Source organism: Epargyreus clarus, unplaced genomic scaffold (genome assembly GCF_041222505.1).
Source record: "Epargyreus clarus isolate Ecla_fem2 unplaced genomic scaffold, WU_Ecla_fem_2.2 ptg000031l, whole genome shotgun sequence".
Lineage (NCBI taxonomy): Eukaryota > Metazoa > Arthropoda > Insecta > Lepidoptera > Hesperiidae > Epargyreus > Epargyreus clarus.
In genome coordinates this window covers 1894014-1920914 of record NW_027332236.1, presented here as the reverse complement: position 1 = coordinate 1920914, position 26901 = coordinate 1894014, and the positions used below count along the sequence as shown (strand labels likewise).

The 26901-nt window shown below is 35.2% G+C and overlaps 1 long non-coding RNA gene across 1 annotated transcript; it reads left to right on the top strand.

The window, feature by feature from the left end:
- The first annotated feature begins 21870 nt into the window (after nt 1-21870).
- Nucleotides 21871-23154, top strand: LOC140754814 (uncharacterized). The gene is made up of 2 exons (XR_012103707.1): nt 21871-22112; nt 22592-23154. It is a non-coding gene; the product is annotated as an uncharacterized LOC140754814 (long non-coding RNA).
- The last annotated feature ends 3747 nt before the right edge of the window (nt 23155-26901 follow it).

Sequence of the window (26901 nt, the reverse complement as noted above, 5' to 3'; positions counted from 1 at the left end):
TACCACCTTTAAAACATTTTTTTGGATTGGACAGTCAAAACATCAAAAGTCAAGAGTCATCCTTATGCGTTAATATTGAGAACTAAGTTGGAACGTCTCATGATGACAAGGCTATAAAGACATAATTTAATAAAAAATCCTAAACAAACCATTGTTAATATTATTAGTTTTGCGTTAACTATTGTGTACATTGATAAATCTGATTTGGGAGTTGCGCAGGAGTCGATCAGCCATGCGAATCGGCCTCTGAATAGAGCTACAGGTAGCGTCTGTCCGTTCGGCTGTACATTCACTATTATATCATTTGTTTAATTCTAAATAGATTTATAAAACACACATATAATACACGGTCCTAATAAGTATTACCCTTTTTATTTTGGATGAATAAGAACAGTCATTGTCGGCATCCCATTACTGTTTTAAGCTCAGCACGGGTCTCCTCAGCAGACTTCACACACTTTTAAGAATTGTGTGTTTTGTTTTCTAAAATTGCTGTTTAAAAATAACTTTTATTTTAGAAGTATCAATAGGTTAAATAAATAATTGTTAGGAAATATGCCAAGAGTTCTTCAAAAAGTGAAGTCTACCAATCCGATCTTGCCTGCGTTATGGACTATGCCCTCAACCCTTCTTACTTTGAAATAAGAACCATGCCCAACAGTGGAACAGTAAGTTTACGAATAAACCACAGTACTTTTAAAGTATGTCACAGTAATAGATTCGCAAATACAATAGAGAATACGTGGGATACGACTATTGAATCGGTATCTATAAATTTATATTTTTATTGTTGTCTTTTACTTCGCACGCATTGTATTACGCCCTTTTTTATTTAAGCAGGCGATACATAGGAGCATATATTTCCTATGTGCCTTTATAGAAAGGTGGCTTAAGAAATGCAGTTAAATTTTCTGTGGAAAAGTTATAACAAAATAAAAAAGATAAATACCTGTCTCTCTATGTCTTGTGTTGCATCCGTTTGAAAGTCGTATATACAGGGTGATTTTTTCAAACGGGCCTACAGGGCCAAATGCGAAACAATAAGTATTAGCGACAAATGCTGAAAGGTGTTACGAGGCCGTTTTTGCCAAAAACTAAAACTGCATCATTCGTTTTTTAAAATATTGTTTTCCTAGCCGGAAATCGAACGAGGTCATTTTAAAAAAAAACACACCCTGTATTATTTCATTATCTCATAGTGATGCTTATAAGGATCAAATTCTGGGAAGCAATGTTATATGATACACTGTTTTCAATGAAAATATAAAACACTTGTTTCAATATTTTTGTAAACTCAACCCTGAAAAGAACAAATTAAGGACGTAATATTAATAAAATAGGACAGTATTTCGTGTCATTCTAATGTGGTGGGTATTCAACGAATAAAAGTAGCAACTTTCCGTAATGACTCTAGTTAGGCTAAAGGATAAAGTTATCAATATATTGTAGTGTAATTGATCTATGTACGAGTATGTCCGCGAGCGAAGCGCGTAATATAGTTTTTTTTTATAATAAAAAAGTAGCACACGAGTATGCAGTCCACCTGATGGTAAGTGGCTACTGCCGCCTATGGACATCTGTAATCAACCCCATTATCTACCTGAGGACGGCCACAGATGCGCCGCTACCCCTGAGGACTAAGCTGGAACGCCTCGGAAAAGTGTGTCTCCCTTACCACACCCTTCAAAACGGAACACAGCAGGACCTAACACTGCTGTTATTAGGTAGAAATAGGTGTGGCGGTAGTGCCGCCGGAGTCGAACCACAAAGGGTTCTACCACCTTCAAAAATTAGTTGTTTGTATTTATATTTTATGTTTTTATATTTCAGTTAAAATGCAGTGATAGCTTAGTGGTTAAGACACTCGGTCTCTTGATTGAGTAGTCCGAGTTTCAAATCCCTGGCACGCACCTCTGATTTTTCAAAGTTATGTGCATATTACAAATTAATTATCACATGCTTAAACAGTGAAGGAAAATCTGCATGCCTGAGAAATCTTAAAAAAAAGTTATCAATATGTTGGATATGTGAAATCTACCAACACGCACTTGGCCAACGCAGTGGACTATGACATAATCCTTCTTATTCTGCGACGATACTCATGCCCAGCGGTGGGACAGTAAAGGGTTGATGATGATGATGATATTTCAGAGAATTTGAAAAGAATCAGATTCAGACAGAAAAAATCTTTTTTCTCAGAACATTTATTTACTTTAGCATACATGACATAGACAGTGGCGCCCTCAATACCAATATCATGAATTCAGCGGGTAGATTAAAACATTACGTAACACAAGATGCGCAAAGGCGCCGGTACGAGCTAGTGAATAATTCGCGACATTATTTTAATTCATTCACATCCTGAATCCCGACTCCGAATACGGATGTATTACGTACAGTCGGGAAGGAATATAACATACTTATGATTTTTTTTTATATAAATAACGGGTTATTTTTATTTTATTTTATGAAAATATCTTAATAAATAATTGGTATCCTTAGGATATTTTTTTTACTTAGTATTTTTATTAAAACAAAATTATGACATGAAATTTCAAATACAATAGTCTCATAGAGTAATCACTCAGACATCTCATTGCTTAAAATCAATCAATTTTATTTATATTATTTTTTCCTAATAACTTGTTAGGGGTTTGATCAACTTAATATGTCTGTTTGTTAGTATTTTTTATGTGAGTGATTTTTCTGCAAATAATAATCCTATTAAAATGGTAAACGTAGTCGTGTTAACCTCTTAACTCAACTTAAGTCTTAACATAAGTTGCAATAAATCGACACATATCATTTTAACTCTTTCAACAATTATGTCTCATCATTTGGCAGGGTTTGCAGCTCAAACGACTTAACGGAGAGACGTAGTTAATGTCTAATTGAATGACATAAGCTAAAATTTAAATCAGCTGAAGTGTTTTGTTTGGCGAAGAAATCTCTAGTTTGGATCATGGTGACTTGACTAATTTTTCATTGATATTAAAAGTGACTTATCACTTTTTATTGCAGTGATACTATTATCACTATTAAATAACAGTTAGTATAAACAAAAAATAAAAAAAAATATTCCTTTAAATCATTTTTATGTTATTCCTTTTATTTTTTTGTCTTATTATTTAAGTGTTTTTTAGTCCTTTTTATTTTGTGCTATTATCAACTATTTTTTTCTATCCAACTGTACATCGGTACAGTCAAGGTAAGTACAACATTCACCTCCCGTCGCCGGTTGCGCGTGCGTCGAATGTCAATTCCATATCATATTTCAAATTGCGTGAGAATTATTATCAACATCAAATCTATTGGGCCATAAATTTCATTATCCGACGCTAAAGATATTTTATTTAGTTTTAGAGCTTTGTTTTATACTCGCAGTTTCGAAATCTGTTGATAGGTTATTGAATTGAAGTGTCTGTCTTTTAATTGAAAGTAACTGGTATTTTTCAAATTTAATTGAATGATATTAATTTTGATAAGGAGTTTTATAAACTCCTATTAGACACAAAAGTTTAAGTATAACTTTGTTTTATTAACAGATATTTTACGCAAAATAGTAATCATATCTATAAAAAGGGGGTACAAACAATAGCATTAATTATTTCTTTTAAATACTCAAGAGAAATTAAATACATACATAGACTCTTCCTGACAAATCATTCATCTAGTATGAGTACTCTGTATTCACTATGATAATGTTACAACTGTAACTTTTGGAGGTCCTAACACTAGTATAAAAAAGACAGAAACTACATAGAAATAAAACATGTAAGTTTTCACACTTCACACACATATGATAGACACATTATATGTGGGTACAGTTATACAGTAATACTTTTGATTTTTAATCTTCAAAAATATATGGAGTAACTTAATGACGTTGATTGATTGATTTTCGGAATGAAATTCTATATCTATGGATTAACATAGTATACAATAACCAATTTCTCTTCCACTTAAATAATAATTAAAGGTTAAAGGCACTTTACGTGTTTCATCTTAATGAATTCCTTGAGACCCCCAATCAATTCCCGGTACATAGCATTGATCTTCTTTCTTTACCATATTAATTTCATTACCATACGATTCAAAAGTATCTCATTACTATATTGATAATTTCGGTGGTTCAAGTGAGATAAAATAGTTTATATTTCTAATAAAATATCATATTATGTTAGTGGCATAAAATACATTAATAAATAAGTTTAAACATGATATAAATAGTTATACAATGGACATAATATAAGTTACAGATAATGAATGAAGACATTTCATGTGTTGTCCCAATGAATTCCCCGAGACCCCCATTTAATTCCCGAAACATATCATTAATCTTCTTTCATTACCGTGTTACGACTAGCTAATTACTATATTCATATAGTCTGTGGTTCAAGTGAGATAAATTGTTACCATTTCTAATAAAATATGATGCTATAAAATACATTAATTGATATTCTTAAACATGAAATAAAAAGTTTTACAATGGACAGTGTATAAGTTACAGATAATGAATGAAGACACTTCATGTGTTGCGTCCCAATGAATTCCCCGAGACCCCCATTTAATTCCCGGCACATAGCATTAATCTTCTTTCATTACCGTGTTACGGCTAGCTAATTACTGTAGGAGCGGCCTCGGGAACTTGATTTATGGTGTGGCAATATGACATGTTGGTATTTTTATGGAATGAAAATAGAAAATGTAATAATCTACTTGACCTTTGATGTACGCCTAGTTTTACAAATACTAATAATATTAATAGAAAGTGTTAACATAACTGGTTGCAATCCTTATGTCCAACTGCTAAGCACAGGTGTCTTACAATTGAAGAAGGCCTGGAGCATCCTCCACTACGTCCCCAATGCCAATTGGTGAAATATATACGATTAGTGCCCAATTCATGTCGTATATGTTCAAACTGCCATAAGCCCTCCGATAAGACATAACTGCTATCTAGTTATAACAACCGTGAAGATTTAAGCTATTGAAAGTCTCCTGATAAGTAATGCAACTGGCTGCAAAAAATATTTTCCACTGCTGGATATGAGTTCTTCAATATAACTAAAGATGACCTCGGACATACTTCACCATGTTGCTCCAGAGATTAACAGAGACTATAGGTAGTAGTAGTAACCATTCTGACATTACCAAACTGCTCATAAGGTTTCCGAAATGGTTCAACTGTTCGATAATCATCATCATGATCATCATCAGCAACCCATTACTGTCCCACTGCTGGGCATCATAATGAGAAGGATTAGGCCATAGTCCACCGCGCTGGCCAAGTGCGTATTGGTAGACTTTACATACCTATGAGTTTTTTGATGTGAAACATTTATAGCCGCACGTAAAAAAGATTTCTGGCGTGGCGACGATTACCTTTAACTACATAGACAAATGTTCTATAAGGGACAGAGCTATTAGAACAATGTGATAAAAAAAGACAACTAGTGTTTGACCTTGCGTTTCAAGTGTACGCAAACGTAAATATTGACCATGGAATATAGTGACCAATGATTACTTCAGTCAAAACGGGACATCGATTTTTTTATGTCAAATACTTTTTACTTGAAAAAATATAGTTAGAAATAATAAAAAACACGCTTTTATGATAAAATTAACTAAAAAGTAGAAAATAATTTTCAATCTAGGAATCATTTAAGGAAAAGTAAATAGTATAATTGTGCAAAAAATGTGGGGCGCTTTATGAAAACTGATAAATGGAGCACCCCATGTTTTTTTCACAATTATAATATTTACTGTTACTTAATTGACAATGGCAACGGTTCATTTCGGAGACAACGGCACGAAGCATCGAAAAAAGGGACTGTCCCGTTAAAAACGGGACGTATGGACGTATATTTCTCATTGATACTCATGCTTGTCAAAGACAATGAAATAATGGAACAGAAGGTAAAAAATGTCCAGAACTGTCGATAATAGTTTTAGTACATCGTTTACGTAGAAATGTTATAGTACAGTTTAACTAAATAAATTATTATTATATAAATATATAATTTGATGAAAGAATGTATCTATACAGATGTATCGACTGGTTTAAAATATACGATTTAAAAATTGTTTATATTTATTATCGTATATTAGTAAAGATTACTCACTCCTAACAAGAAAATGTACCCAGTTTTGAGAATTGAAATAGTTGCGTAAAAAAGTTTTGCCACGTCTCCGTGCTAAAATGTCCCTAAAATATTTGAAATAATTATTTATCTATTATGTAAATTACGCAGAATTAGTTATTTATTTGTAAATTTTCTCTAAAAATGTTTTTATTTGTCAAGAATTCAAAAAAAACTTACTAATAAGCCGTTTGTGGCTTCATTCAATTTCAAGGCGGCGAAGTATCTTTACTAATTTATGTTTATTATTTTCAGTTTTATTTTACACACGACCATTAATTGCAAAGTTGTGTACATTTTATAAATGTACTAGCTGACCCAGCAAACATTGTGTTGCCATATAAATAAAAAAAATGTTAAGGGTGAACAACCCTTATCACTTAAGAGATATGAAAAATAGATAGATAGTAGCCAATTCTCAGACTTACTGAATATGCATATAAATTTTGATGAAAATCAGTAAAACCGTTTCGCAGGAGTACAGTAACTAACATCGTGACATGCGAATTTTATATAATCTTACCGTGGTCTTTTTGAGGATTAATTTCTGGCTATACAAAGATTGTTTATTAAATTATGTTTAGGTTAATTTATTCAATTAAAGAAATTTTAAAATACCGTATACTATCCTATATAAATTTTATGGTAATATTTTTTATTATTTACCACAGATATCGAAGAAAATTTAGAGATTAGGATACAGAATTTCCCATATATCGATTTTATTTTATTAAAATAAACTATAAAAAGTTATATTTTGACTAAAACACACTAATATAAAAATTAAGCAGTGGGATCTTAAACTATAACATACACGTATGAACATCGTGAGCTTCAATAAAATGTCACTTCTGTTCTGTTGATCTATGGTCATATATCAATGAAAATTTTTTCATTGATCTATGACAGTTCAATTCAATCAATGAAAGTTTTTGTCAATGAAAGTGATAAAGACGCAAAATGCATGGTCATGCATTTTGCGTCTTTATCACTTTCATTGACAAAAACATACTTTGTCTCTTTCTGGTTACTCATGTAATAATGGCGGATCGAACACGAAAAATAAACAAAATTTAATAATTTCTCTTCATTTACGTGTGATAGGTGATTCCATGAAGCTTGTTTCTTTTTCGAGCATAATTTTTGCATTTACGCATTGCACAAGAAGGCATTTTGAGGCTTAAAATTCAAAATAATGACATTTAACGTGTTCAGTGACATTAGTGTGTATTACTACGCCGCGCGAGAGCGACTGGAGTCGTTTTAACTCGTTTTACACCACTTGACGTATTTTGTATGTTTCAAGGGTTTCAAGTTTTGCCCGCTTGCGGCGTAACTTCAGGTTATAGATCAATGCTTGAAAACAAATTATTTTTCTAATAATAAAATGTCTGACCGTGATAATTTAGAGAGTGAAAGTGATCAGCCTCCTGCAAAGAAAGCAAAATCACACTATGACACACCATCAAGTCATCAGTAAGTTAATTATTTTTTTATAATTAAAGTATGCATTTATCTGTGCATTAAGCACGCGTATATTTGGTGTGTTTTGAGCGCCAGCAAATGTAAAATCTACTATCTTGGTAGATTAAAATTCACATAAATTTCATTGCATACAATGTTTTTAAATTATTAATTAATTTTAAATTCTTTTCTGCATATTACTTTTACAAAATAATGTCGATGTTTCACATCTGCCAGGCGTCCCGTGACGGCTCACATTTTTTTTTATAAATCTCTCAGGTATGCAGGTTTCCTCACGACGTTTTCTTTCACCGTTTAGCATGTGATAATTAATTTTTAATACGCACATAACTTTGAAAAATCAGAGGTGAGTGCCTGGGATTTGAACCTCGGACCCCTCGATCGAGAGACTGAGTTTCTTAACCACTAGGCTATCACTGCTTAGGGACCAACATTACCTTCCGCATATACGCACACATGTTATCACAGTTTGGGTCATTTTAACAGCCGCGCCCAAAGTTTCTTAACTTAGTAGATCGGCTGAGGGCTACTCAAGCGACAAAACGTGCTTCAGAGAACTCAAGCTTGAGTGATCACTAATTAGAACGTGATCAATGGCAAACAATGCCCATATAAATTAAATTGAAAACTCCGAGTAATAATTACCATAGAGTGCGCGCCCAATTTGTCCCTGTAGTTTCGGGATCAGAGTAGCTCTACGGTATACTCTGTCTGTCGTGAGAGGCAACTAAAAGGGGGCTTGCACGGTTACAGACAGTAAGAGTGAGAGCTCGAACTGTTCCGCCAGCGACCCCGGCAAGTACGGCGGTATGTGGTCGCATACCGTCGTACACCTGGTGGGTGTGCCGAGCGTCATAATGACGACCTGGATGAGGCCGACGGACAAAGCGCTAAGAGGACTCCGTTTGTGTTCCTTTCGACATCCCGGAGTCATTCACGCTACGTTGAGGACCCCACCGGGGGGGTTAGTGCGGTAAGTATTCCACATAACCCTTTGTCGCTCCCATGGTACCGGATATCTCTTGAAGGAGTTCTCTTGTTAACAAAAATAGAAAAAGATCTCCTATAAATTTTTCAAAGTACTAAGATAGTATCAATATGGATTGATCTGGAGGAACCCCGGTCATACATTTATATATATGACCATAAACAAATACACAAACACCCAGACCCAAAAACAGAAATCTAAATTCATCATTTAGATATCTGTCTCGCCGGGGATCGAACCCGGGACCCTTGGTGCGTCAGACCGGTATGGTGGCCGCTCCGTCACGCGGGTCGTCAATATAAAAAAGGTCAATCAATATAAAAAAAACTGTCAATATTTTACTTTAACTTAAATTTTGACTGACTTTACCGCAATGTTCTCACTTGTGCCTTGTTCGTACTTAACATCTCGCTCTAAGCTTTATTTATCTAAGACCGTAACTCACATTCGTGGCACAGTCTAATTCCGTGACGTTCAAGCTCAGATCCGTTACTTTATTTATGTAAACTAAAAGTATTTATTGCTACTAACTCATTTACTGAATAAACATTCTGACTTCAAGGTTTTTGTTTACTGTAACTATTCGGCTTTTCCTTTGAAGTTTTGGAGTTTAAATAGGTTTTGCAAATACGCATTCCAATGTAGTCTTCAGGTTTAGTTATCGATTTTAGTAGTACGTAGTAGTACTACTACTTTAGGATATAGAGTTGATTTTATATGTCAAAGGACCACAGTAGCCTTACCATCAAGGTTATATTTCCGCCTTTTAATAGTAGTGTTAAGTGCAGTGTTTTGTTACGAAGGGAAAATTATATTTCCCTTACCATACCCTTCAATGCAGATCACAGCAGCGCTGAACACTGCTGTTATTACAATATGCATGATGATAGTATTGATATCAAAGAATACATTATTTTAATGAAAAATATGTATTGATAGCAGATAAAATATGATTCCGCTTCTAATAAACTTTAAGTTTAATTATATTGTTAATAAAATACAAGTATAAAGTACTAGCTGACAGGGCAAACTTTGTACCGCCTCAAAATCTATTTATCAAATATATTTCATATAAAATATAGCCTATGTTACTCGTGGATAATGTAGCTTTCGTGTGGTGAAAGAATTTTTAAAACCGGTCCAGTAGTTTTTGAGCCTATTCATTACAAACAAACAAACAAAGTTTTCTTCTTTATAATATTAGTGTAGATTGGAGTCGCCGATGTTGTCTAAAACACAATGAATGAATGACGTCATATCTCACATGCATCACCTCAAGTTTTCTATGCTATGTCGTAGTGACGTCACCAGCGGACGCCATGACACCTGGGAGTATTTTAGCGCTTAATTCAAATTAAGAAAAAAAAATTGCGGTAAAACGTAAATAATTGCCGAAACATTATGAATAGTAACAAACAGCGCCAAACTACTAGTCCGCTTTGAAGTTGTTCCAAACATCACTCCCATTAAAACCATTAAAATTAGATTGTCAGTAAACCTAGACTTATATGATACCTAAAAAATCTAGCTTGATTTATGGTATAGTCCGCGCCAAACTGCTAGTCCGCTCTGAAGTTGTTCCGAGTAATACAATTAGCTATGGTGACGCGATTCATTTCTATATTCAGAGCGGACTAGTAGTGTGGCGCGGACTATAGCTATATTATAAAAGGGTGTTTCGAAATCTATCATGCCCATACCATTACTACTATTACCACACTATTACCACCATTACTACTATACTAGTATGCCATATCATTACTAGAGATATCGATCCAGAGACAATCCAGGATAGGTACCCTGGATTGTCCCGGGATCGTGTAGCCGGCATTAAAAACAGCTGTCTGACAAAGCGTGATTACTCCAATTGGTACCGCAGATAGAACTCAAGGTCTCCTCAATTGCACGAATTAACTACGAATAAGGCAACGGCACACTGTTGATAAGATTCCGATTGTAGACTAAACGGTCTATTAAAGGCATTTCAAAGGTTGAAAATTCGACATTGAATTGGATTGAACTTGCATGAGCTTTGCTTAAAGGGAAAGATAAAGATAGAATGAATAGAAAATACTCGTAAAGTTCGAACTTTTACTTTTTCGTCCTTAGGCCGTTTGTCCACCGCCACCGTCACCGTCACCGAGAACGACATTATTTCGGGCTGATTTTAATATGACGTGACGGCGATAATTTGTCCACCGCGACCGGTGTCGCCGGTTTAGTTTGTTCCAGCTGTCAAGCGTGTGACGGTAGGATATGGACAAGTTCAAACGTGTTTTATATTGCCGGCACATCGCCCCGTCAATCTCGGTGCCGATCTAGCGGTCACGCCGATCTACTCGAAATCTCATCGGCAAGGATGACGGTGCTCGGGTGACGGACGTGCGGTGGACACGCGGCTATAGTAAATGTATGTACCGCTACTTCGGCGCCATCATCTCGTTTTCGGTATCAGTTCCGTGACGGTGGAGGTGGACAAATCCATCCATCCATCCATCCATCAGCATTTTGAGGTCCACTGCTGGACATAGGCCTCCCCTAATTGGCGCCACTCCAACCGATCCCGTGCCCTTTGAAGCCAGCGGTTTCCCGCGGTCTTCTTCAGGTCGTCGGTCCACCTGTGGACAAATGGTCTTAGCATTCACGAGTAGCAATATCGGTGACGGACATTAGGTTTCTAATCTTATCTGGGATTGATTACAGATGTACATGGACGGTAGTAACCAAGTAACCGGATAGACCGATTTTGCCGCTACTTTAATTATTTTATTTATTAATTTAAATGAAATTAATTAATTTAATTAAAAAGAAAATAGTTAAGGATCCGAGCAATAAATGAATCCCATTAATCTAACAACTATTCACACTTTTAAACACGAGTGAAACCGCAGGGAACCGCTTCTTATCAAAACACACGGCTTACCAAATTTCAGCTTCGAAATGAACGCACTAATCATCTAATTTTATATATATGACCTGTAATGATAGTAGTGTTTGTGTAATATAAATAAACTAAGTTTTGCCCGCGGCTTCGCCCGTGTTTAAAACAAAATAATATGACATTCTAACATACATACAACTGAAAATTCCTACCTTCATTGGAACGACAGTGGCACCATCTGGCGAATATTAGTCGTACCAACTCTGAAATCTTCGTGGGCTCATGGACAACAACATTGCTAAAGATCATCACTCAATCAAATGCATAGTTTACGATTCAATCCTTACTAATATCGATTAAAATAATCGACGTTTTGGTCCAAAAGATCGATTCTCCGATTAATCGAATTTAGATCGCCATCCCTAGTTCCCGTGGGGTTCCTGTGGGGTCTCAGACTATCTTTGTACAAAATTTCATTAAAATCAGTTCAGTGATTTAGGCGCGAGGGTGAGACATACGGACAGAGTTACTTTCGGATTTATAATATTAGTAAGGATAAATATTACCAAAAAAGTTTCAGCCTGTTATACAATACAATACAAAAATCCTTTATTGCACACCAATGACAAAATAAAATAAACAACAATAACAAATAATTAAAAGTTCAACAATCTTATCACTAAAATAGCGATCTCTTCCAGACAACCATTGATTTTAAGACAACAAAATACAGTAGCAAGTGAAATAGGGTAGGGTGTACAAAATGTATATACCAACTTTAATATGTCAGCAGCTTGTAGAACAACAAAATAGCAAAATGAGAAATACAGAATGAGGAAAATAAAAGATTAAAGAGGGAGAGATTAAACGGTTAGGTAATATTCATTCACTTGTTTTATAAAAGAGTCCAATGACGTCGGATAACAATCAGTAAGTTACAGGCAGACTAGACTAGCAGTTTTACGCGGTCTATACTATTCTACGTCAAGTTTAACAAGACTTAACTGCAGTGTGCGCACACCTTATACGATTTTATTCTTTGCGCTTTATTCCCTTTGTAATAGTTCAATAGAAACATTTAATACCCGGACAGCCACCATTCATACAGTTTAAATGAGATCCGTTAGAAAGATCGCGACTCAATATTGGATCAGTTGCTTTGTTAGTTATTGGTTGAATGGAACTAGAATGAAACGTTATTCAACTATTCACAAGTCACAATTGAATAGTATTGAAATATCTTTTGACGGTCCGTGCATCGCAGTGATATATTGAAATAAGTAATTTTTAATTTACAATATATACATTTATTAAATTTGTTCCAATATTTAATTTTTGAAGGATGAAAGAATTAAATTCCAATATTTTATAAATTAATTTATTAAAATGTTAAATATAAAATTGTCTTTAAATTTTATTAAAATGAAGATGAATTTTAATCTCAATGCTAAAAATATATAATGTTGAAGATAAGTATTATTTATTTTATTTTAATTTAAATCACCATTTATCTTATAACAACAAGTTTAAGACGACGAATTTAAGAATTAATTATTTTTAATATTTTCAAAGTATTTTGAAGATAAGTCACGTATTTAATAATAATGAACATTATTCATTATAAAATTAACCTAATTATGTAAATACATTTAAAGTAATATTTAAATATAATATGTATTTTAATTTGATTAATTCCGAATGGACATAGAAATCATACAATGTAATTCATACTTATAATAAAAGAGAATATCGAATTAATCATTACATCGTTACGAGGAAAAATAAACGATTGCAAATAAATGTCATCGCGTATCATTACGTGATGCTATGCTAATATTATTCAATACGCATCATATAAAAAGTTCACATTCTCAACATTATGGGAAGGTACCATGGTATTCAATTACTCACACAAGTAACTGTAGTTTAATTATTAATCTATAACCTTAAATAACAATAGAGTCCTAAATGCTTATCGGAGGAGTTCCAATTTAGCCCTAATAAGTAGAAATGCATCTGTGGCCGACATAAGGACTCTAATCTTACATAGAGTTGATAAGCCATATTTTTATGTAATAGGTATAGGAGTAGCAGACGAACTTGCAGTCCACCTGATGGTAAGTGGCTACTGCCGTCCATGGACATCTGTAATCAACCTCAGATAAGTTAGATAGTCCTACCTGAGGTCGGCCACTGATGTGCCGCTACCGCTGAGGACTAAGCTAAAATGCCCCGGAAAAGTATGTCTCCCTTACCACACCCTTCAAAACGTAATACACCAGCGCCTAACACTACTGTTAATACGCAGGAATAGGTGTGACGGTGGTGCCGCCGGAGTCGAACCACAAAGGGTTCTACCACCTTTAAAGCCATTTACTAAAAGGTGGGCAACATAAACCTTTAAAAAATCTTCACCGCATTTTCCAGAAGAATTTATCCACATTTACCAAGACCTACATTACCAATCCGTCTCAATGAAGAGGAAAACTCAACTATTAGCCTCAATGCATTTTGTCAATGTACTATTGTTACTATTATATACGGAGGTTGTAACAATACGAATGACATCAGCGTTTGTTAAGCGTGATTTGAATCAACGTACAGACACACAGACCTTTGTTTGTCGTGATTATGTAAGGATAATCTGCCTGCAATGTTAATTTGTATACAACGGATATAAGAGTGAATGAATGGAGGATAGATATGTATGGACTATTTAAACTATTTACGTGTGTGGAGGATGGAATTAACACACTTGTGAAATATCATAGAAGATAAAAAATAATGCAATTAAAAATAATTCGCCAAGTACGAATCAAACTCGCACGTAGGGCTTCCGTAACACCATTCATTATTATTTACTTATTTTTATTCATTTTATTATTTTCAACAATACTTAGTTATATGACACAACAATAAATGGCGTTGGGGTGATAATGAATGATATTATTATGTACACAACGTATAATAAAATTAAAATAACTATATTAATATATGTTTTATGGTTCTTAATTGTATTTATTATAATACCAGTTATAGTAGTAAATGGATTGTAAAACATTTCAACCGCCTTCTTAGAACAGTATAAGAATTAGATCGAAAAATACCGGTTTGTTGTATGGAGACCCCCTTTAAAATTCAATTTCATTTTATTTTTTAGTATTTGTTGTTATAGCGGCCATCGTTATGCATCCTCTGTAAAAAAATCACGTGTCTATCTATCTATTACGGTTCCGGAGATAGAGCCCTGTGACAGACGGACAGACGGACACACAGCGAAGTCTTAGTAATAGGGTTCTGTTATTATCCTTTGGGTACGGAACCCTAAAAATGATGTAACTATTTGTTTTATTATATACATCAACGCAAATTTATTTGTAATGCAGCAGTGATAGCCTAGTGGTTAAGAAACTCGGCCTCTCGATCAAGGGGTCCGAGGTTCAAAATCACCACGCGACTCCAATTTTTCAAAGTTTTGTGCGTATTATAAATGAATTATAACTCGCTTAAAACTGCGAAGGAAAACATCGTGAGGAAACTTGCACACCAAAGAAATTTATAAAAAAAAATCTCAAAGGTTTGTGAAATCTACCAATACGTACTTGGCCAGCGCGGTGGACTATGGTCTAATCCTTCTCTTTCTGAGAGAAGACCCGTGCCCAGCAGTGGGACAGTAATGGATTGATGATGATCAACATTCAATAGTTTTGATCAAAAATCCGCTTAATTTTTTTTAGGTTACCAATGACGATAAATCAAATTCAAATAGGCCTTCAATCTCCATCCAATTTAGATCTCTCCAGCAAAGAAGAGCAGCTGTGTTATATTTAAAGAGTCGCTCATCATTTGCACTTTTTTTAATTTAACCGACTTCTGTATAGGACAACCCTTTCCATGACAATCATCCTACCATGATGCAACGAATGTAGAGAATTTTCATTTTTTTTTTCGTTTCACATCTATATAGGATTAATTAATATAAAAATCTAGTTATAGGCAATACGATCAAATTTACAGGCAGTAGAATATACTCCGTAATATGTAATGTCGCCTCTGAATACTTTATGATCTAAGAACCTTGCGTCCGCTTTTTTCGTTTTGCCCTGAATTTTTTATGGGGTAATAGGCTATCAAATTGTCAGAAATGCCTTTACGGCTCAGCTGTTAAGCTGCGGGATTAAAGGAGTGAAACTTTCTGCGGGAGGGATTTTGTGCGATCCTCTACCAGATGTGTCGACTCTCGTTTCTGATTAGGGATTGAACCCTTTCCTGAATTGTAGTTTTAATAAGTTAGTGTTCGATTTAAATATTAAATAATACAGAACATTAGTAAATTATAATTATAAATTAAACTTATTCAAAATTAAACAAGGTAATAGGTAACTAACTCACAAGTCATTCCTCTAAAATTAAAGAAAAGTCAGTATCATGGAATTTTATCCCTGTAGTTCCGGGACAAGAATAGGGCTACGGTATCCCCTGCCTGTCGTAAGAGGCGACTAAAAGGGGGCTTCTGGGGTTGTGGGTGGCAAGAGTGGGAGCTCGAACCACCCAGCCAACGGCCCCGGGAAGGACGGCGGTATGTGTGGTCGCATACCGTCGTATGCACCAGACGGTGCGGTGAGCGATAAGCTCACCTGGGCGGAGCCCGACGGGGCAATGCGCTAAGAGGACTCCGGTTGCGTTCCTTTGGAGATCCCGGAGTCCTCTACGCAGCGCTGAGGACGGCCACCGGGGGGGTTTTAGTGCGGTAAGAGTCCCACATAACCCTGTGTCGCTCCCAAGGCATCGGGTACCTTTTGGAGGTTTCCCCCTCGTCAACAAAAAAAAAAAAAAAAAAAAAAAAAAAAAAAAAAAAAAAAAAAAAAAAATCATGGAATTTAATATAAACTATCTTCTTCGTATAGGGAATTCGGGAGCCGAATTCTGGAACATACTTCTATTTTTTTAAATTATATGCGTATAATAATTTAATTATCAATTGCTTAAGCGGTGAAAGGAAACATCAGTTTTTTTTAGGTTTTCAAGTGTGTGATGCTTCATAAATGCTATGAACGCCATGAATTTCTAATTCATACTTGTCCAGCAGGGTGGATTTTGGCTAAAATAAACGCACTCTAAGAAGATACTCATGTCCAGCAGTGGAATAGTAAGCAATTGACAACGAACTCCTTTCGTTTCCGAAAATGTAAAATTTGAAAAATGATGTTTCTGGTCAAAATTTCAAAACTTAGAGAAGGCGATAAGTATATTCGCCATATCGCTGACTATTTTAGTCGTAAATATATATTGTTTATCAGTAACCAAGAAGTTAGTTGAAATCTACAACAAAAACTAATTGCCTTTGCAAGAGGATGTGCTAATGACTTCGCCGGAAATTATATAAATACGCATATGTACGTAATGTCTGTAATTGTCATCTGATGACGGAATACGTAAGAAAACAATTGATTTGAAATTACAAATGATAGTGAATCTAAATAATACTCACTGCTTTATACATTATTTTACATTATTCATTTAAAATATTGTATTATTTATACATAGTGTAAAAAATGAGATTTAAAACTGTAACATTTAAGTGAAATCTTCTAGAAAAAAAAACAAAGTCTATTTTGATGCCCGTTAAGTGGTACAGTTACAAAATTGATCATCAAAAAATATAGATGTTTCTTCAATATTTGATATAGAACTGATCAAAAGCATAAATGGCAAATTAACTTTTTATTTAAGACTGTTCAGAAACGGTACCGGTAGCGCCATCTAGTGAGCGTCTGCCTACATATTGAAAGAAGCCGATGCGGATGCCGTTGTCACTTTGAAATAAATTGTTCTTCGCACACGATAGAAAGTTCGAATTCGTTTTTACTGAGTAGATAAACCTGAAGCCCCCTCATACTGAACATAATTTGGTCTTCGAGCCGAATAATTTGGACTTCAATTTCGAATAACGTAATAATAAACGAAGAGGAATAAATTGAATCGCCGTGCAAGCGTTCTACAGCATCAGAAATCGTCGCAAGCGTTCTACAGCATCAGAAATCGTCAGTTAACGGTCAGGTTCTTCAATCCTATCTACTCCTTCCCTATACGAATTGTGTTTAAACCGTGTTATTTTGTGCATTTCAGAAGTCTGTGTCTGTGCAATTACATACGAGTAATATCATCAAAATCGTGAGTACCTTAACTTTCTTATTCATAGGCCTTTAAAATGGGTGGTGATGATAAGCTAGAAGTGCCTAAATCTGGTCTCTCAGTTTCTCCCACGAGAAAACAGCTGTGTGACTTATCTGATCTCAAAAAACAGCGTGGAATTCTGAGAAGTAGATTAACGCAGTTTAAAAAGTTTTTAGACAGTTTTCACGATGTTAGCCCCACCCAATTTCAAATTAAAGAAATCAAATTTAGGATGCAGGCTGCTAATGATCATTTTATAAAATTTAATAATATAGAAAGTCAAATTGAATTATCTTCTCCTGATTCGGAAAGTTTGTCTAATAGTGAATACGTAGAATCTTTTGAATCATTATATTTTAGTGTGTTAGCTACTGCTGAAATTTTAGTCGAAAGTGGTCAGGCTGACGACGGTTCCAATACGAAATTTAACGGTCGTTTATCTAGGTCTAGCGTTAAGTTACCTGATATAAAGCTACCTTCTTTCGATGGTTCGTTTGACCAGTGGCTTGAATATAAAAATTCGTATATAACTATGATCCACAATCGTTCAGATTTAGACGAAATCCAAAAGTTTCACTATCTACGGTGTTCACTTAGTGGCAGCGCCTTGCAAGTAATAAGTGCATTAGAATTTACTCCTAGTAATTACATTCACGCATGGGAATTATTAGATAACAGATTTCATAATACTAGGCTTCTTGTACACAACCACTTAAAATCGTTATTTTCTATTTCGCCTTTAAAGCATGAATCCCACACGCATATTAGAAAGATGATTGATACAGTTTTAAGAAACCTACGCGCTTTAAAAACATTAAACGAACCAACGGATTCATGGGATACAATCATTATTTATTTAATTGTTACAAAATTAGACGCAGCAACCGAACGCGATTGGGAGAATTACAAAGGATCTATATCCGATGGCACAAAGTTAAAGTTGGATGATTTGCTTTCGTTTCTTAAAAATAAAGCGGATATGTTGGACATGATTAACGCTAGTCATAATAAACCTGTGAATAAACCCACAAATGTCGTTAATATAAACAAAGGTTCACAAAATCTACATCACTCACAACACTCACAGGCACATAGTTATGTTACTACATCCAATAGCACGAAAAGCAAATCATCTAACAATAATGTTTACAAACGCGTCACTAACTGTCCTTCGTGTAACGGGAATCATGCACTTTATACGTGTTATAACTTCTTAAATCTGTCGGTTAAAGATAGAATTAAATTTGTAAACGACAAAAAATTATGTCATAATTGTTTACGCGCGGGTCATTCATTTACCGATTGTTTATTTGGGCCCTGTAAACAATGTCAAAGCAAACATAATACTTTACTTCACTTAAATACTTCATACAATAACATTAATACGTGTGCGCGCAACGAGCACTCCGTAGATCACAGTGCAGCTCCGGCTGGCCCGTCGACCGCGCTGCATTCCGTATTCTTAGATACCTTTCACACGGACAGCGATTTAACGCTGCCGCATTCGTTGCAACCGGTGTTATTGTGTACAGCATTAGTAGATATTATCGATCAAGATAATCATATACATTCAGCCCGAGCGCTGTTAGACAATGGTAGTCAACATTGTTTTATCTCAAATAATTTAAGAAAACGATTAAATACGCCTTCTATACAGTCCACTATACATATCTCAGGCGTCGCACAGTCTGTGACGCAATCGAATGAACTATGCGAAATTACTATACGTTCAAAATTAAACGATTTTACTAGAAAGATAAAATGTTTCGTCCTGCAGCGCATTACATCCAGTTTGCCCTCGGCGAGCATTAGCACCGATCTTATACGTATTCCGAATAATATCCAGTTAGCAGATCCTACATTTTATAATCCTTCGGAAATTGATTTGTTAATTGGTGCGGAACTCTTTTGGGATATATTAAACGATGACAGAATTCGATTAACTAATGGTCCATACATTCAGAACTCAAAGTTAGGGTGGTTACTGTCTGGCCCATTATATACGGAGGAGGTAAATAAACGCAACTTCAATCACGTTCAATGTAATTTTAATCAATCCTTAGACGATCAACTTAAACGATTTTGGGAGATTGAAAATATTCCCCCATCACATAGCGTTTTAACTCGCGACGAACGACTGTGTGAAGACCTCTTTACAAATACGACCGAGCGTCAATATGACGGTAGGTTTGTTATACGGATACCTCTTAAAGAATCACCTAGTACATTAGGCGATTCATACACTTTAGCAAAAAACAGATTTCTTTCGTTAGAGCGTAAATTAGAACGTTCGCCTGATTGTAAACGTTTATACTGTGAATTCATGAAGGAATATGAGGTTTTAGGTCATATGACTCGCATAGATGAAGTAAGTAAACCTAATTTCTTTTTGCCTCATCATGGTGTTCTCAAAGATAGCAATACGACTAAGTTAAGAGTGGTATTTGACGCTAGTGCAGTATCTACTTCTGGTAAATCGCTTAATGATATCCAACTACCAGGACCAGCACTTCAAACTGACATATTTTCTATACTTCTACGTTTTCGGCAATTTAAATTCGTAGCTTGCGCAGATGTGGAAAAGATGTTTAGGCAGGTTCTAGTCCATCCGGACCAACGGTCGCTGCAGCTCATACTTTGGCGAGAGAACCCGACTGATCCACTGAAAGTATACCAACTCAATACGGTCACCTATGGGACTGCGTCGGCGCCTTACCTTAGTATGCGTTGTATACGGCAGCTCGGGTTGGATTGTAAAGATGCGGCCATAGCACGTGTTATATTTGAGGATATTTTTGTAGATGATTTAATTACGGGAAGTGATGATCACCAACAATTATTAGAAATGTGTAATAAAATAAGTAATGTTTTACAGTCTGGATGTTTTTTACTTCGCAAATGGACATTTAATTCTGACGTCACTCGTAACGCGTTATCTCGTCAGTTTGTAGGTGAACACACGCAAAACAAAACGCTTGGTATAGGTTGGCATAATGAATCTGATGAATTATACTTCACTACCAAGATTAATAACTTTAGTAATAGGTCGAACTTAACTAAACGACAAATGCTATCTACTATTTCGCAAATATATGATCCATTAGGTCTACTTTCTCCTGCAGTCATTATTTTAAAAATATTATTACAGCAGCTATGGCTTAGTAAACTCGATTGGGATACTCCAGTATCACGCAAGATTGCTGTTACGTGGGAAAATTTTATTAAATCATTAGATTGTTTATCCGAATTAAAGATTCCACGTCATGTTATGAGTAATTATGTACAGCACAAAGAACTGCATATTTTTACTGATGCCTCACAATATGCGTATGGAGCATGCGCTTACATTTGTACCTATAACAATAACTCAGAAGTAGTAGTTAAGTTACTTTGTGCTAAGAGCAAACTAGCACCCTTAAAATCATTAACAATTCCTAGATTGGAACTTTGCGGTGCTCTGGTAGGAGCAAAGTTATATAAAAGAATAATTGAGTCATTACGGCTAACATTCACTAATGTCTACTTCTGGACGGACTCGACAATTGTCATTGGTTGGCTTAGCATGTCACCACATTTGTTAAAGTCTTTTGTACAGAACCGTGTTACAGAAATTAATGAACTGACAAACGACTCAAAATGGTTACATGTTCAAAGCAAAGATAATCCAGCTGATCTGTTGTCTAGGGGTCTATCTCTTAATTTATTAAATAACAGCAACTTATGGTGGAACGGTCCATCTTTTTTACACGATAATAATAATAATTTTTCTCATAATTATTTACACGACAATATAATTAACTCGAATAATTTACCTGAATTAAAAGGTCAAACGTTAAATCATGTTTGTGTTCAATCTTGTAATTTAATACAATTCAATAAATATTCGTCTTTTATTAAACTTAAACGTGTATGGGCGTATGTACTACGCTTTATAAATAACCTACGTAGCCGCTTCGATTGCAGCGACAAATTCATTCCGCACACCGGTGTCTTAACTGTGGACGAGTTAAATAGATCGCAATGCTTGCTAGTTAAATGCGCGCAGAGTGAATCCTTTCCGGACGTATACAGGTGTTTAAGTAATAATAATCTACCTATTAAAACAAACGCTAAGGAAATGAATCGTATAGCCGGTTTGTAGCAAACATCCATTATCAGTTTTACTAGTTAGGCATGAACACTTGCGGTTACTTCACGCCGGTCCTCAGTTGCTATTATCCAGTTTACGTGATTTTTTTTGGTTGTTGAGTGCAAGAAACCTAGTTAGGAAAGTAGTGCGTGAATGTATCACTTGTACCCGTATAAAGGGCAGGACTTTAACCCCAATAATGGGAAACTTACCAGCTAATCGTTTGGACCCCGGGTTTCCATTTGAACGAACTGGTGTGGATTACGCGGGACCTGTGATGATTTTAAATCGAAAAGGCAGAGGTTCCAGGTTAGTAAAAGGTTATATATGTCTTTTTATATGTTTTCTTACCAAGGCCGTGCATTTGGAGCTAGTTACCAGTCTGTCTACTGACGACTATATTTTAGCACTTAAACGTTTTATCAGCAGACGGGGTAAGCCGAATGCTGTTTATTCGGATAATGGTAAAAATTTTGTGGGTGCTGCTAGAGAAATCTCTTCAGTTTTGTCAAATAATAACAAACAAATAGTCGATTTTGCTTCTAATGATGGAATTCAATTCCATTTTATTCCCCCATACTCACCACACTTTGGAGGCCTATGGGAGAGTGGGATAAGGTCGGTTAAATATCATATACGACGCATCGTAGGTAATGCTAATTTGACCTTTGAAGAATTTAGCACGGTTCTTGCACAAATCGAGGCCATTCTTAATTCTCGCCCTCTATCACCCTTATCCACTGATCCTACCGATTTGACTCCACTTACGCCTGGTCACTTCCTTCTAGGCCGACCGTTAACTGCGCTGCCTGCAGAAGACGTGGAAGACGTAACCCCGTCGCGACTGTCTCGCTATCGTCGTATGGAGCAGCTGCGGCAACATTTCTGGCGTCGCTGGTCCAGAGAGTACATTTCGGAGCTTCAGATCAGAACCAAATGGAAATTGAAGAAGGACGACATTATTTTGGGTAGTTTGGTTCTAGTCAAAGAGGACAATCTACCACCCCTCAAATGGCGTCTCGGCCGAGTTAATCGAGTGTTCCCGGGTGCTGACGGAGTGTCTCGTGTCGCCGAAATTACAACTTCAATGGGGCCTGTCCGGAGGCCATTTTCGAAGATATGCGCTTTACCAATGGAAGATGCTACATCATCAGAGGATGCCACACCAACGGAGAATGCCGCACCAGTGAAGGATGACATACCGTTGGAAGAGGGTTCTTCCAAGGCCGGGGGCATGTTCAGAAACGGTACCGGTAGCGCCATCTAGTGAGCGTCTGCCTACATATTGAAAGAAGCCGATGCGGATGCCGTTGTCACTTTGAAATAAATTGTTCTTCGCACACGATAGAAAGTTCGAATTCGTTTTTACTGAGTAGATAAACCTGAAGCCCCCTCATACTGAACAAAGACAATTAAATCAATTTTATTTCTATTCTACTTTATATAATCATTTAATACTATTACACGAGAACTACAGTTAAATAAAGGTTCAATTCCTAATCAGAAACAATAGTCGACACATCTGGTAGAGGATCGCACAAAATCCCTCCCGCAGAACGTTCCACTCCTTTAATCCCGCAGCTTAACAGCTGAGTCGTAAAGGCATTTCTGACAATTTGATAGCCTATTACCCCATAAAAAATTCAGGGCAAAACGAAAAAAGCGGACGCAAGGTTCTTAGATCATAAAGTATTCAGAGGCGACATTTTCTTGTAATGTCATATATTACGTAGTATCTTCTACTGCCTGTAAATTTAATCGAATTGCCTATAACATGGATTTTATGTTGATTCCGATAAATCTCAAAATAAATACCATAACTTCAATTCCCAAATTACTAAAAATTAACTCAATTAATAAACTCTTAAATTCTATGTTTTCCACACTCGTCACACCACAATTTAAAGGTGGTACTCCTTTTCGAACTATTTAGCGTGAAGCAGATCTCATGATTCCTTAAAATATTTTGGATTTGGGCTGACTTACCTATGAGGTGATCCTCAGGAGTGACGACGCATCTGCCTGCTTTATACAGAGATGCTTACAGATGTCCATAGGCGTCACTTACTATCAGTACCCTTACCAGGAGTTTTTACGTTTCGACAAATATGACTGTTTTGGTATTTGTTTACGTGGCCCATACGATTTCCTAGTTCTGACACAATCCGCTAGGGGCGCTGATTGGAATTTGCATGGGCAAATACGTAAACAAATACCAAAACAGTCATATTTGTCGAAACGTTAAAACTCCTGGTAAGGGTACAGATGGATTGTAACACATTTGCTACTACAGTCTCATAAAAGATATTTTATTGATGTTCAACTATGTTTAACTTAGCAATTATGGAACGAAAACTCGAAAACATTTAACATTGTTGCTTATTACTGCCTGTAAAAGTGCCTGTATAATGAGGCATTCCGTGGAAACCTCTTAATATGATTACATTGTAAAAGCATAATTTTACCGTGTCAGGCAAATTGCCAAAAAAATAATCTAGCCGTTCTAATTTGTCTAAAATATAAAATAAGTTTATGATAAATAGATGTAGAGACTGGTGATATATTAAAAAAATAATAATAATGATTGCGTTTTTATTATTATTTATTTTCTGTTCAAAAATGAAAGAAATAGTAGAGAATGGTAATATATTTAAACATATATATTATAATAATTATTGCCATTTTTTTTTTTTTTATTTTAAAGATGAAGGAAATTTTAAATTATATTCGTTGTAGTTTTTATTTTTTTGTTTATTATCAATAATGATCATCATTATATTATGAACAATGTAATTTTTAGATTTTACTTTATCTTCGTTACATATTTATTTCATGATCATTTAAATTAAAAATTAAATGCCATTTGGTCAATCCTTCGCATAATAAAATATAACAGTTATTATATATAACTAAAGAGGGTAGCGATATAATTTAGCATATGTAGTCAGTTTATAGGCTCTTATTATCCCCATAAAGTGAGGGTGCCCCAAAAAATCGTATATGGTCATAAAAACGCCCTTAGGCCATAAACCATGCAAAGTGGCATACCAGCGCTATGCATTGCCTATTAGCATACCTTATTGTCATATGAATAGGTATATTTTCGGACCGTAAGATTTCATGGTACTTTTGAGTATTCGAAGGGTCCCTTCATGCTTCGACTATGATACTACCGCCACACCTATTTCTGTTTTATAACAGCAGTGTTAAGTGATGTGTTCTGGTTTGAAGGATGTGGTAAATTTATGGGTATGAAATAAAATACCAAATAAGCGTAAACGCTTATATTTATTTCATACCGTACCATACATATTTTATTTCATACCAAAAATTAAATCATAATTTGTATATACTAACTATGCAGTATACGTGCTATTTAGTTGTTACCTCAATGTCTCAAATTTCTATTATCGTAACATTAACCATTATCTTACTCGTAAAATTAACGTTTGAAGGTAGGAGAACTTTGACAAAGGAAGATCTCCCGCCTGGCTAGGCGATCATGCCCGAGGAGCAGCTGTACTCTCAGTTCGGAGCTTGTATATACGAGATGTTGAGAAAATTTCGATAGCGTGATTCAGAATAATCGTAGCGCCATCTCTTGATGAGTGGTGGAAAGCCGCCATAGTACTAACGCCACATTTATATCTATCTTATTACAGCAATTTTAAGCGCTGATGTATTCTGGTTTGAAGGGTGTAAATCAGAACTAACAAGTCCAAACTAGCAGGGCTAGCAACGCATCTATCATCGATTTTTGGAGGACTCCAATTTTATATAGATCTAGTTATACATGTCTCTGGGTAGCTATTACCACTTATAAGCAAATGGACTCTTTGCTGATTTGCGAGTTTAATTCGAAACCAAAAAAATAAATTTATATATCAAGCTTTTTATAATGCCCCTTGCTGATGGAATCTTTTGCAATTACCTTACTATTGCAAATTTTAGCATTAAAAAATAAAAATGCAGGAAAAAGTTTAACTGTGTTGCAATTGCAAAAAGTTCGAAATATGTACCAAATTTCTATGGTTCGTTCTGTAGGTGTAGAAATAAAAAATTGCACTTATAATTAAGTCACGTCTTTTCATAAAAAAATAAACGATGATATAAATAAACCTAAATACATAAAAATACTGTTAAAGATATATAGATAATAAAGCATCCAGAAGTAGTATTACCACATATTGCCTATTACCATACCGGGTTGTCAAATTGACATATTTCCCGGGTCATGACTTTTCATGCTCCTTGCATTAGGGTTAATAATATTGAGGTCTCCTAACACCTTGTTAGCGGCTCATTTTGTTTTATGAACTGAAATAGAGTCAAGCAATTGACAAAGTAAATCTTTTGGACAAAATTTCTTTGTAAATTACTTGGCATACCTTTTTTTACGAGGGGGAACCTTCAAAAGGTACCCGCCATGGGAACGACACAGGGGATTATGATATATATGATGATGATACCTATACTACGAGCACCTATATAATAAATACATAAGGTACGAAATATTTTAATAATACAAGACATAATATTATTCTATCTTTTATAGTAGAAGAATTATCTAAATACCGATAACGATGTCAAATAGAAGTGCCTTATATACTGTATGATAGTTAATTGACATTCATACTGAACGCAGTATAAATCTTCTTAAAATAAATATAATTTGATTTATTTTGTATATTATTTTATATACTCTATATTATGATGCACATGCCCTAACAGTAATAATAAAAAAAACCTTTTCCAAATAAAGCTACAAACGCGTAATTCCTCACTGAAAATAGGCATCAAACTATTAAGAACGGAATGCCGCCTCTGGCCTTTAATCTTTGCCTACGCCATAAAGTTACACGACACGTAGTAATATTTACTACTTGCCCATAAGGAACACTGCGAACGTATTATGAATGAAAATATAGAATTATCGTCTGCATTTTATGTGCCTAGTGACCTTTCTGGGAGACTAGAGATTCATTGTGCAATATCGGGTTTAGGGGACTTGAACCCTTTGTGTTTCTACCGCGGACCAACTAGTACCTAAAGTTATAGAAGGGAGTGCTTAGAACCTTTTGTTTTTCGTCGTTACGCT